This window comes from Equus asinus, chromosome 15, assembly GCF_041296235.1.
Source record: "Equus asinus isolate D_3611 breed Donkey chromosome 15, EquAss-T2T_v2, whole genome shotgun sequence".
Lineage (NCBI taxonomy): Eukaryota > Metazoa > Chordata > Mammalia > Perissodactyla > Equidae > Equus > Equus asinus.
In genome coordinates, this window is record NC_091804.1 from 1,662,921 (window position 1) to 1,676,552 (window position 13,632).

General features: G+C 41.5%; 1 long non-coding RNA gene across 1 annotated transcript; it reads right to left on the minus strand.

Moving 5' to 3' along the window:
* Positions 1-2,301: 2,301 nt before the first annotated feature.
* LOC106841778 (uncharacterized) lies at positions 2,302-12,824 on the minus strand. Its single transcript, XR_011494424.1, has 3 exons — positions 12,668-12,824; positions 4,670-4,832; positions 2,302-4,433 (listed from the first exon to the last, which is right to left on the minus strand). It is a non-coding gene; the product is annotated as an uncharacterized lncRNA (long non-coding RNA).
* Between the last annotated feature and the right edge of the window lie 808 nt (positions 12,825-13,632).

The window sequence follows — 13,632 nt, forward strand, 5'->3', positions numbered from 1 at the left end:
CGGGCTCTGGATCTCTGCTTCAGGGGACGGATGTGTCCTGGGCAGAGAGAGCTGAGCCTCAGAGGTTTCCTGGCTTTTCTGCCCACAACCCTGAGCCCCTGGGGGATTTCTCAAGGCTGGTGAAGGAGGTAAAGGGAGAGAAATTCTGTGGTGGAAGCAAAGTGCCTTTGAAACAACAGGGAGGAGAGAGGAGCTCTCCCAAATAGGGAGAGAGATTTATCTGGACTGAGAGGGGAGAGAAAGGGACCTAGGAGGTGGGAGAGTTCCCCTCCAACCAGCACTGGAGAAGCAGAGCAGGCTACTTGTAGCAACCTAGGAGGCAGCCACCTGACTTCAGAGATGTGCCTAGGAGGGTAGAACCCTGTGGGACCTCATGGAAGATTCCACTTCCATCCATGGTAATTTACAAGAATGGAAAACAAAGACAAGGGCAAGGGACTTCAAGTGGAAACTGAGTGGGCAGATAATCAACGCCTAAGAACCTCTCCCTACACACAGACCCCTTCCACCCATTTCATAACCCAAGACCCTAGGAACATGGCACTTTCCTGTTGGTGGCATTCCAAGATTAAACGAGGTACATTTTCTGCCAAACCAATGGGATGGGATCCAAAGTCCAGTTAAGTTGGAGGTTGAAGACTGATAGCTCCCCTTACCTAAAGCTTCCAAGAGTTCACCTTTTTTAGGTCAAGAAGAGAACATCTCTTTCTGGTTTCTTTCTCTGACAGGTGAGGAGCAATTGGGATTAATGCCAAGGGGGCCTGACCTGAGTGGACCCCAGGGCCTATAGCCGGACTATGTCCGGGTGGGGCTCCTCCTGCAGAAAGTTGTGGGGTGTGTAGCCAGGGACCTAGAGAGGTTTGGGGAACAACACTGTATCTGAGTTACCCCAGATGGTTCAAATAAAGAGACTTTAATGAAAGAACCATTTACAGTGAAAGAATCAGATATGGTGAAGCCACCGGGAGCCACAGCAGCAGGAGTCTGTTATTGTCCTTAAGGCCACGTGGACAGGAAGGTGAGGATGGTGAGATATGAGCTGTGGAGAAAGGTCATCTGGTGGGAGCTGTGATAGCAGGTGACACAGCTACTGCTAGGACAAGTTGCAAGAACAGGGAGGTATTATTCTCTCTGCTCCTAACCTCCCAAGTTCTCCTGTTGTGTTCTGTTGCCCAGACTCCACCAGAAACCCACCATCTTGGTGACAGCCTCCTGGTCCACAGGGATCAGCTTCTGGGGACATAGAGCAATCAGAGAAGGCTGGGGGGTGGGTCTGGGTAGAGAACAAGGAATGAAGGCAGGTGCACGGTCTAAGTCAACGTCTTCAGCCCCCATGTGTAGTTCAGGAAGCGGGGCTGAGCCATGGAACCAAAATGGTGCTCCACGGAGTGCAGAGCAGATGGCAAGAAGTGTGTGTGGAGAACTTTCAAGATCTCAGAGAGCTGCAATCCTAGACCGGGCTTGTAGGATGTCCTCACACTTTCAGTGAGTCAGTATATTTCCAGGGAAGTTGAACATTTGGTTTCCCTTATGTGTTGCATTCACTGTAATTGCATCTGAATCTGCTAAATAAGCCATGTAGCATGGACCCAAAGACCGGCAGCCTTTGTCTTTGTCCTCGGCTGAGTGGGGGTTTGTCCCCTGTCCCCCACAGCTCAGCTTTCTCTTGCGGTAAGTGGGAATGGTGCAATGAACCTCCAGAAAGTCTTTACAACGCAATTAATGTCCAGACCAAAAGCTGTTCTAGACTAAATAATCAGTAACATCTTAAGCACTGCAGTCAAAAGCAAAAAGTTCAATTCTGAACTTTGTTACCCATGAAGCATCAAATTTTTTTGAAACGATAAACAAAATGAGAGATTTAGCACAAGATTCAGGATGCAGTGAAAGTGACACCACCGTAAAACACAGACCTCCGGGGTCCCTGTGCTGGCCCTTCCCGCGTGCTGAGGAGTTGAGGGGCCAGGGAGTCACGCCCATCTCAAGGCCCCTCCCACCATAAAACACATTACAAGTTCCTGGCACAGGAATTCTCTGCCCAAATGGTCCTGAGTTTGCTTCTGTGGGCTGTGCAGGTAACTAAGGGTGACAAAATGTCTCCTCAATATTAGCTGTGGATCTGAAAAAGAGATTATCAAGGTGAAATGGGAACTTGGAAACATGAGGTTTGAAATCCAGCTGAGAAGAAGAACCCATGTGAAATCAATATCTAAACTTTCCAGACAGAAACCCCCTCTCTCACCACTGCTCTGTCAGTTCACTCACTGACCCAGGATAAAGGGGCAGAGCAGTGGTGGGGGCAGCAGCCTTGAAGAATGGGTCTATTGGCATCTTGGCAGGGTAGAAAGTGGGTCCAATGACTGACTTCCTCCCGGAAGAAACGTAAGGTGCTAGTCTAAGTAGAAAGCATGGGGTGGGAATTGAAACCAGGAAGGTGTGTGTGTGTGCGCGCACGTGCGGGTATGTGTTTCTTTAATGGAGACTTGAAATTTGAAAGGAGCAAACAGGAGAGCTGCTGGGTCAGAGACAAGAGTTTCCATTTGGATGCCAGCAAGTTTGCTGGCAGTGAGCCTAGTGTCTGCAGGAGAGACATGTCAATGTTTTGTGAACATGGTTCATCTTCCTTAAGATATTACAGAAGGGTCTGCTTCCTGCTGCATCCAGGCTGTGAGAAGCTGTGCGCCTGCCTCTCTCTCCCAAGTTTCCCCCTCAGGTTTGCTCAGTGTAAACTCAGTTTCATCTGCTGTCAGCTCTCATCTGGTGGCTCCTTTCTTGCCCTGGAAGAGGAAGCTCTGACCTAAACTTAGTCCACAGGGATCTGATGATTCTAAACAACCATAGAGAACCGGATCTAGCCCATCTGTGCCTGCACCAGCTCAGCAGCATGCCCACACTCCTTTTGGGGAAGCAGAGGACTGATTCAAAGAGGCAAGCAGAGTGGCCAGGCAGAGTGGTAGGATAACAGGAACACACGACGAGGCATGAGGACACTAGGGCTTGATTCCTGGCTTCATCACTCTGACCATGGTCATGTCACAGCCTCTCTGAGACTCAAAAGTCTGCAACTGTAAAATGGGAATCACAGCAACAGAAGTGACCACGTGGACAAACGTTGAGTGCCTGAATCATGCTCGATGCTACTCTGGCTTCTGGAGATGTGGCAGAGGCATGGCAGCCTGGGTTCCTGTCTTGTAGTACTTTACAGACAGGATGTGGGATGTTTCCTAAGGTTTCACATCAGACTGAAATGTGAGAATGCACAGGATAATTTCTTGTGCAAAGTACTCAAAACTGTGGTTGGATCTGGAGTTGCTGGAAGACACAGAGCCATTTGGCCAGGTATGTGCACCAGGTCAAGAGCCTTAGAAGGATGCAGCCTGGGAGCTGACTGGTGATCAAAGTAACCAAACAGCTGCATGGGGGTACAGTGTGGCTCAGGGACCCTGTCCCAGGTGCTGGTCAGATACTGTCAATGAAAGCAGCTCCTTCCCAGGAATCCTCAGGGGAGCTCAGGGCTTGCCATTGACATAATTCTCAGCCCCCTTCTGACCCTAACCATTCTGCCCCTGCCCCAAGGACAACCAGAAGGCGGCTTGGCTACTATGTCAATGCATCAAATGCCTCAAAGAACCAAGGGGCTGGAATGTATTTGGGTTGGTCAGATCCTACACCATCACGTGTTGGAGACCCAATTCCCAAAGAAGTGCAGGAGTGGAGGCCTGAAGGCATCTGAAGGAAAGAGCAACCAGGTCCTCACCTTTGGGGGGGTTGGGAGATGACTCAGCATGGGGCCAACTCTGACAGAGACTCTGAGAGAGGGAACCAGGGTAGTTCTCCGGAGCCATGGTGCTGCCACACCACAGCCACACTGCTTTGCCTGGGTCTCCTCCTCTTTGGCCTTTCAGGGACTTCGTTGCCATTGAATGATCACTCTTTGGTTTTTTTTTTTTTTTTTTTTGCTTATTTTGCTCCAAAGAGCTTCATGGCATGGAGGTCATCATTCCAGTGGACATCAGACTTTGGATCCTATAACAACAAGACCCCTTGTTCTGGTTACCTGTTGCATTATAACAAACTACTCAAATTTAATGACTTAAAACACCAACGACTTTGTTCTATCTCATAACGTTGTGGGTCCAGGACTCAGGCAGGGCTTGGGCAGGTGGTTCTTCCATTTCATGTGGCATTTACTGGGCTCACGTGGCGATATTCAGCTGATGGCTGGGCTGGATGGTCCGAGATGCTTCATTCACATGCCTGGTGTTTTGAGGGGAAAGGCTGGAAGGTGAGACCTGGCTGGCTCACCTCCTCATCTCCCTGTAGCCTTAGGGCCTCACCCATCATCTTTTCAGCAGGGCAGTTGGCTTCTTACTTCAAGAGTTAGTGTTCCAAGGGGCTCAGATGGAATCTGCAGGGCTTCTATGACCTAGCCCCTGAAGACACAGAACGCCATTTCCGTCACATTCTGTTGGTCAAGTAAGCCACTAGCGTCAGCCCAGATTCAAAGGGAAGGGAGGAGATCCCATCTCTTGAAAGGGGAATGTCGTGAATGTACTGGGAGGGGATGGCTTGATGGTCCATCCTGGAGACAAGCTACTATCCCAGAGTTCCAGAATGTGGCGTTTAGAACCAGACAGGCCTGAGTTCAACTTCTGGATCCTTCACTTACCTTGGGGACCTGGAGCATGTTATATAATTCCCATAAGACTGGTTCATCATTGGTAAACTAGGAGCGATGACACTGCATCCTTCAAAGTGTTGCTGATAGGGTTTCATGACTGTGTAACTGCTTAACGTTTAAGCTGTCTGGCCCGTGGGTTCCTGTGCAGATCCTGTGAGAGGATAATGGACTGTTTTATTGTGCCACAGATTGAACCAGTTAGGGTTGAGAGTTCTAGGACAGGTGTCTCTGCCTCAGCTTTCACACCTGTAAAATGTACATCATAGTAGTTTTGGCTTTATAGGAAAGTAGTGTGGATTAAATGAGATAATTGCTCAGCTAGAATATCATGGCTGCTCAATAGATCTTAGTAGCTATTATTATTTATATGAATTCTTCCTAATCTACACAACAGACATGCAAGGTAGGCATTTTCTTCTTATGTACAAGGAAACTGATGCTCTTGGGAGAAATGAAAGTATCTTCCGAAAGGTCACAATGCTGGTAAATTGTGAAGTTAAATTGAGGTCAAGATGACAAGAAGTAATGAGAGAGAATGTGTGATTTGGGGGCAGAAAATAGACTAAGAATATGTCAGTGAAAGAAGGATGAGAGAGAGTTTGGAAAAAGATGAGACGGGTAGCAAGTTGAGAAAGTTGATGGACAGTCTAAGAGTTACTGAGAGACATGTGGGCAGAGGTAAGGAAGATGGCCACGAAACTCAGGTCCAGGGGAGAGAAAAAGCTTACAGATCTGAAAGTGAGTCACAGCAGAGAAAAAGAAAGGGAGGAAGACTCTGGGAAGAATGTTAGAAAATGGGGTGGGAAATGATTAAGAGAGAGACAGAGAAATTGGGAGGCGTATTCACGACACAATGTTTCTGTGAAACAAATATTTCACATAGGCTCCTTATGAAAGTGTATCCAACTGTAACTCACATACCTTAGTTAAAATTCATTCATTCACAAATGTTACAATTTTTGGATGAATATAATTTCTTTGTAGGATTCAAGCAGTAAAGACTTGGACTCTCCAGGAAATAATTAGGACTGTAATAACAATCAAAAAAGGTCATGCATTAAAATTGCCTCAGAATTAGAGTAATAATGTGGGGTCAGATGGCGCCACAGTTGGGATGCAACTTCGGTCTCATCTATTTATCTGTCTGCTTAGGAGGCAGCTGGCAGTACATGGGGCTCTGAGCTCGGGGCACTTGCCCTGGAGAAACTAAGGTTCTCCCTAGTTTGGTAAACACAGGACTGAGTGTGGGTGAGGGAGGTCTTCAGAGGCTCAGAAAGATAGATATCCTTGCTGCTGGGCCAGAGAGTTGCCAACTCAAACACACACACACAGACACACACTTGATGTATGTCTTACGACCAAATTATGAACCAAAAATTATTAAGATAAAGACATTCTTCATCAAAATTAAAACCCTTTTGCTCTGCAAAAGTAATTGTTAAGAGGATTAAAGACAAGTTAACATATTTGAAAACCACATATCTGACCAAGATCTCACGTCTAAAATATGCAAAGCCCTTTGAAAACTCAACCAACAAAAAACAGTTCATGTGGAGAATGGGCAAAAGACACAAAGTGATATTTCACCAAAGCCAGTATATAGATGTCAAACAGACAGAGATGTTCAACATCACTAGCTGTTAGGGAGAGGCAAGTTAAGACCATGGTGAGACGTCACCACACACCTATTAGAAAACTACAATTACAAAAATACTGACAATATTAAATGCTGTTACAGATGAAGAGAAACTGGATCATTCATACACTGCTGGTGGAAATATACAGTGGTACAGACACTCTGGGAAATAGTTTGACAGTTTCTTAAAAAAAATAAAACACAACTAAGCATACACTTAGCATGTAACCCATCAGTTGCACTCCTGGGCATTTATCCCAGAGACATGAGAACTTACATCAACATTAAAATCTGTACATGATTGTTCATAGCAGCTTTATTTGTAATAGCCCAAAACTGGAAATAACCAAAATATCCCTAATAGATGATGGTTAAATAAACTGTGATACGTCCATACAGTGGAATACAACTCAGCAATAAAAAGGAATGAATAGTGACATATTCAACATCTTGAATCAATCTCTAGGGAATTATATGGAATAATAGGAGACAATATCAGAAGTTCACATGCTGTATAATTCCACTTATATAAACAGCTACAAAATGACAAAATTATAGAGACAGACGATAGATTACTGGGCTGCCAAGGGTTAGGGATGGTGGGAGGAGTGGTAGGCATGATCATGAAAACTAGTGCACACATTGTTCCAATGTTAATCTTCTGGGTTTGATTTTGTACTATAATTATGTGAGATGGAAGCATTGAGGATAGCTGGGTGATAGGAACATGGGGCCTCTCTGTACTACGCTTACAACTTCCTGTAGATCTATAATTATTGCAAATAAAAGATATTTTTCTTTTAAAAAGATAAAGACAGACAACTGAATACAAAAATGGACAGAAGCTTTGAGAAAGTACCTTATAAAAGAGAATATTTGAGCGGCTAATAAGCATAGGAAATGATAAACTGCCGTGTTGGTCATCAAGGAAAGGCATATACATGTATTTATATATAGTATATAGAAATTGTATATAAATGTATATATAATTTATTTTATGTACATATATGTATTTGCCTTTCCTTGATGACCAATGTGGTAGTATTTCAACCAATTGTTGAAAAGGATGTGAAGCAAATTGCATTCTGACACATTTCTAATGTAAGTTTAAATTTGTGAGAGCACATGGAAATGTGCTTGGGAGCATCTACCAAAACAGAACATACACATATCTATGAGAGAACAATTCCTCTCCAGAATAATGCCATATTTACACCAAATACAGTATAAGGATGTTTACAGTAGCACTTTTGTAATAACAAGAAATTAGAAACAACTCAAACGCCCATCAATAGTAGACAGATGAATGTAGTTTCGTATATTTTTACAGTAGAACAGTATGTAATAATGACAGAGCACATCACTGCTACCTGCAACAATGTGGATGAATCTCACAGGTAAAACGTTAGTGTAAAGGAATGGGCACAAAAGTGTACATAATGTACGATTCCATTTGTATAAAGTCAAAAAGGTGCAAAACTAATCTCTGACAATAGAACCTAACGGTTACCCTTGGAGAGGAGGGGTTGTTGAGGAGAAGGGAAGTGGGGAGGGGTTCTATGGTGCTGGAAACGTTCCACATCTTGATCTGGGTGAGAGTTATAGCATGTGGAACTTCAACCAGCTTCGTTTATGACCTTTCCTCTTGTGTTATTCTTCGATACAATGGTTACTTAAAAATAAAACAAGAGAATTAATGAATTTATTTTTATGCAAAATATTCTAATTAGGTTATGCACTTTTGTCAAGAATACCACAGAAATATACAACTTTTCCAGTACCTCATATCTGTGTGTGTGTGTGTATCAACACTATGTTAATGTCTTATGTTAACGTTGGCCACCACTTGGTCAAGATGTGTCTTCCGGGTTTTTCCACTGCAAAGTTATTATTTTCTCCTTTGTAATTAATAAATATCTCTTGAAGTAATACTTTGAGACTGTGCAGATATTCTGTTTATCATCATATTTTTATCCATTATATTTAAATTGGTTTCCGTACTTAAAAAGAAACACATGCCATCTATACTACCACCATATGATTATAAATATAGCCATTGTTACAAGTCTGGGTTGATATAATTGTAGCAGAAAAAAGCAAAATAACCGGGCATTTTGATTAGTCTATGTGGCTGTATGGTGGTGAATGCATCATATATTTAAAATAGCTCAGAAATATCCTCAGTCCATTTTACAGCTCCTGAAATCTCCAGGTAGGAAAGCATTGAATTTACCTCATTTTTTCTCTGTAATTTAATCTTAAGTGAAGAAGGAAATTTTAAGGACTGCTTTGAACTGACTCTTCACAGATGGTCCTCAAAATGGCCAACTAGTTTTCTTTGGAGATAAAATCCGAGATTTTTTTTTAAACTATGTTTGCTCTATAGATCCTGTTTTCCAAGCATGCAAAGAGTCTGAACACATCTCACTCCCCTTTACCTGTTGTCCCACAACTTCCCTGATGGTGACTGCTTTCCACCAGGACCCAGCTCTAACATGGGCAACGCAAGAGATTAATCATTGAAAGCATTTGGAAATTTAAAAAAAAATATTCATTGGAAAATAAAAATAATTATACCTCTCATTTGTGTCCTAGATAAGTTGAAGTATTTTAAGAATTCTTCTCTCTCTATATTCCATACCTATCAATTATCCTAAGTGTCAAAGCTTCCCTTCTGGGAGGGGAGAAATAGGTACAAATAAGTCAACAGTTACAAACAACTCAACAATTAAATATAATTGGACCAAACTAGTGAAATTACAAAGATTTTCAAAGTAGATGATAAAGTCGAGTTCTGTCATATTTGCAAGAGACACACCTAAAACACAATTATGTGAAAGAGTTGGAAGGAGGTTAATGGAAAAGTCATATCAAGCAATTATTAACCAAAAGAAAGCTGGAGCGATTATGTCAATATCAGACAGAATATACCTTAAGACAAGAGTATTAATAGGAATAGAGAGGGCCACTACACAATGGCAAAAGATTCAGTTCATCTAGAAGGCTTAACATAAAGATTCATGGAGAAGGCAATTCATCAAGATTCTAAATATGTATACGCCTAACAAAAGAGCCTTCAAATCTATAAAGGGAAATTGGTAGAATATCAAAGATAAATACACCATTATTTTGTGAATATATATGCATCTCTTTACATTACTTATAGGTTAAGCAGACAATCTAATTAGCAAGTCTAGAAAACTTGAACAATAGAGTTAGCAACCTTGGCCTACCAGCCCTAGGTAAAATTTCACATTTTATTTCAATTCTTTCATGTTCTTACACTGTAGATATGACTATTATTATGACTACAGCTGCAAAATTTAAAACAAAATATTAGCATATTGAACTCAATAGTTTACAAAAAAGAAATAAACTGACTTTATCCCAGCTATGAAAGATTTAATGTTAGAAAACTTATAAAAAGTAGTTTAGCACATTAACAAATTAGAAGAAAAAATAATGAATGCATAAAATTGAAAACATATAATAAAACTCTTTTTTAAAGTAAGAATAGAAAATACAGTTTTAACCTGATAATGAGTTTCTATTAGAAAAAAAAAAAAACCACCTAGAGGAACATTATCATCCTAAATAGGGAGATGTGAAAAGAATACTCTTAAACATAAGGACCAAATTAAGACTGTCTGTGTACAAGAACTATAAGACAGCACTGTTACAAAAGCAAAGGCCTAGAAACTAGCTAATCCCCACTACCAGGGGAGTGGGTGAATAGATTGTGGTGTATCCACACATTGGAATATCAATATGAATGAGCTATAGTGACATGAAACAATACAGATGAATTGTAACTATGCAACATTGAGTAATACAGAGTAAGTCATAGGTACAGATATGAATATACGGATCCTTTTGGAGAATACATATGAATGCAAGCAGAGGAGACCTGCTTCCAAAATGGCAGTGTGAAGAGCTCCATGGAACTATTCCCCAGTGAAACAACCATGACTGGTAAAAATTATTAAAGAAGTGACTATTTAAAGCCTCTGCAAATTGCCTCAGGGGAATACAGCAAATAAAGAAGCATTTATTCAAGAAAATCTGCTAAAATTAGATAAGAACAGAGAGAGTGAGAATCACACTCACTTAGTGTGTCTGAGTGAGACAGTGAGAGTCTGTGACACTTGAGAGAATACTGGTCCCCTACTGCCCCTCTCTCCAGCTCAGGATGACATAAACTCCATTTGGGTGGGTGCAGCCAAGAAGACAGGATTTCCTCTCCCCCAGCTCCCAGTTGAGGGCTGTGTTATCTCCCTGAGAGGATATGCCAGCAGCATTTCTCATCCTTCCCCTATCTACTCCCTGTTGCAGAGGATAAATTCCAGGTGAATGTGGCCAAAAGGTCAAGGGTTGCATTCCACCACTCAGCTCCGATTCATGGAACAGAGGTTCCACCCCAAGTGTGGGAGGCCAAGAGTACTGGGTCCCAAGTCCCTCTTCCCAGCCCACTTTTTGAGCAGAGGTTCCAAGCGAGTAGAAGCTTATGAAGTTGGGGTGTCACTCCAAGAGAAGTCGGACACTGTTCCTGCCCCCAGTTTGGACCAGTGGCTCAGAGATTTTGCCCAGGGGGAGAGGCAGACCTCAAAAACTCTGTACCTCTCTCCAAAGAAAGTGACTTTATTTGAAACAGAGTGAGGGGAAGTCCAAGCCAAAGGGTACTCTCAAAAGCAATGGAGACTTTCATGGTATGCAATGAAGAGGAGACTGGTAGCTCCATGACAGCAACAAGCTAAACTGTAGACAAGTTATTTTACCAGAAAGAACTAGGGAAAGAGACAGTTAAGAAGAGTCCTCTGAATGAACTTTGAAGTCTGGCCTCAAAAACTACCTCTGCAAAGGGGCCAAGGTTTAATTGCAGCTGACTGTTGAGCAAGGACAGTGTAGGAAACAATAGAGAAAGCCAGGAATTAGTGGAGCTTAGCAGCTGAATGTGATACCAACAGAGTCCACGACCATCCCAGGGTGACCTTATCCATGCCTAAGGCGGTGCCTTCTGAGGAGTGACTTCATAGGTGTCGCACAGTGAGGGAAACATACCTCACTAACAAAGTCCAGTCAAGTCACTAAACAAATAAATAAGCAAGCAACAATTATAAGCCCCAGTGGTGTATAGGGATCAGTATACACAGTTGTTACAATATATTATCTAAAATGTCCAATTTTCAACAAAAAAATTAAGAGACTTGGAAAGAAACAGGAAAGTATAGTCCATGCACTGGGGAGAAAAGCAGGTAACAGAAATTGCCTGTGAGAGCAACCAGATGTCAGACTTAACAGAAAAAGTTTTCTTTTCATTGTAAGTATGTTCGCAGAACTAAAGGAGAGCATAATCAAAGAAATAAAGTATGTTGACAACATTACATGACATAAAGACTATCAATAAAGAGGAATTATAAAAGAAAAACAAGTAGAAATTATGGAGTGGAAAAGTACAATAACTAAAATGAAAAATTCACTAGAAGGTGTGAACAGTGGCTCTGAATTGTCAGAAGAAAGAAACAGTGAACTTGAAGATCGATTTATAGAAATTATGCAATCCAGGGAGTAGTTTTTTTAAAAAAAATCAAGAAAAATGAGCAGAGTCTCAGAGGAAGGTGAGACACCATTAATAATATCAATATACGTATAATGGGAGCAGTAGAAGGAGGAGATAGGGAAAAAGGAGAAGAAAAAATATTCAATGAAATAATGGCTTAAAAACATGAATCTACACATTCAAGAAGCTAAAGAAACTCCAACTAGGAGAAACACAAAAGAAATTCATACTCAAACACATCATAGTAAAATTATTGAAAGACAAAGAGAAATCTTGAAAGAAAGCCACAAGAGAAAAATGACTCATCATGTGCAAGGGAACCCCAGTACTACTAACAGTTGACTTTTCACTAGAAACAATTGAGGCTAGAAGGTAGCATGGAATATTCAAAGTGAATCAAGAATCTTACATGCAGCAAAACTACCTGCCAAAAATAAAGGTGAAAGAAAAATATTGATAGGTAAACATAAAAAAATGAGAGAATTCATTGCTTATAGACCCACCTTACTGGAATTCCAAAGGAAGTTCTTCATACCGACAACAAACAATTCCAAGGCCATAATTTGAATGCATGTGAAAGAACAGAGAGCACTGGTAAAAGTAATTATGTAGGTAATTATAAAAGACAATATAATTGCATGTTTCTTCTATGTTCTCTCAACTGACTTTAAAATAAGTTGTACAAAACAATATTATATAATGCACATAACAATGAATTGTTTGAACATACTTGTTTGAAGATAGATGAATGGAATATATGAAACCCCAGTAGCTCATCAGGGCATCTACTCACCCAGCCGAGGGAATCACTGAGTCCAAGAGAGCAGGGTTTATTGCAGATTTGTGCACTGGAAAGGAGAGCCGGAGGAGTGGTTCACCATCTGCCTTGCAACTTCCTTTCCAAAACCATCTCCATCAGTGACATCTTCATTGTCTCAGTCGCCCAAGCTCAAAACATTGTCGAGCTCAACTTATCCTTCTTGGGAACTTACCAAATGTCATAGCATTACTTAAGGGCAAAGAACTGGGAGTAAGAAAGGTGTAGGGTTGCATCCCACACGCTAGTCTGTGACTAGTTCTGCTACGTAATAGCCACCATCTGTGACTTTGCTCAAGCAACTTCTCTAAACCTCAGTTTAATCAACTGAAAACAATCATATGCCTTACTCCTACCTATAACAGATCTGCTGCAAAAACTGTAAATGAGGCAGTGTTGAGTACCTGAGATGGGTGATGTAAAATGGCAAAAACAAAGATACTTGTGAAAAGTAACAAGTTAATTTCTGAAAAGCAGATAGAACAGTATCCGGCACAAAGGAAGCACTCAATAAAAATTATCTAGTATCATTTTTCTTCTTCTGAACCTTCCTTAGTATGTTGCATAGTTAGTTGCATATAGTAAGTACATTTACAGGGTTAGAGTTAGATGGAATCTTGCAGATCATCTAGGTCTGGCTTGGCAGATACTTGGCATATTTCTGTGCCCATCGCAGACATTAACAATCAATTGCAGCACTTTTCCCTACGCAGTTGAGAGGTCATAATCCTTGTCAATATAGGATTTCAAGCAACTTCTACTAATCCATTAGCATTCACCCTGGAGTAAAATCTGTTCACCATCCTTACCACTGGTTGAATTTCACCCCTTGTCCTTTGTCCTGTGTATTGTTTCACAAGAGGTGGCACTTGTACATGGGCCCTTTCTAAAGAGGCCACTCCTCTAGCCTAGCCTGGAAAGACTTGCAATGCAAATTATGG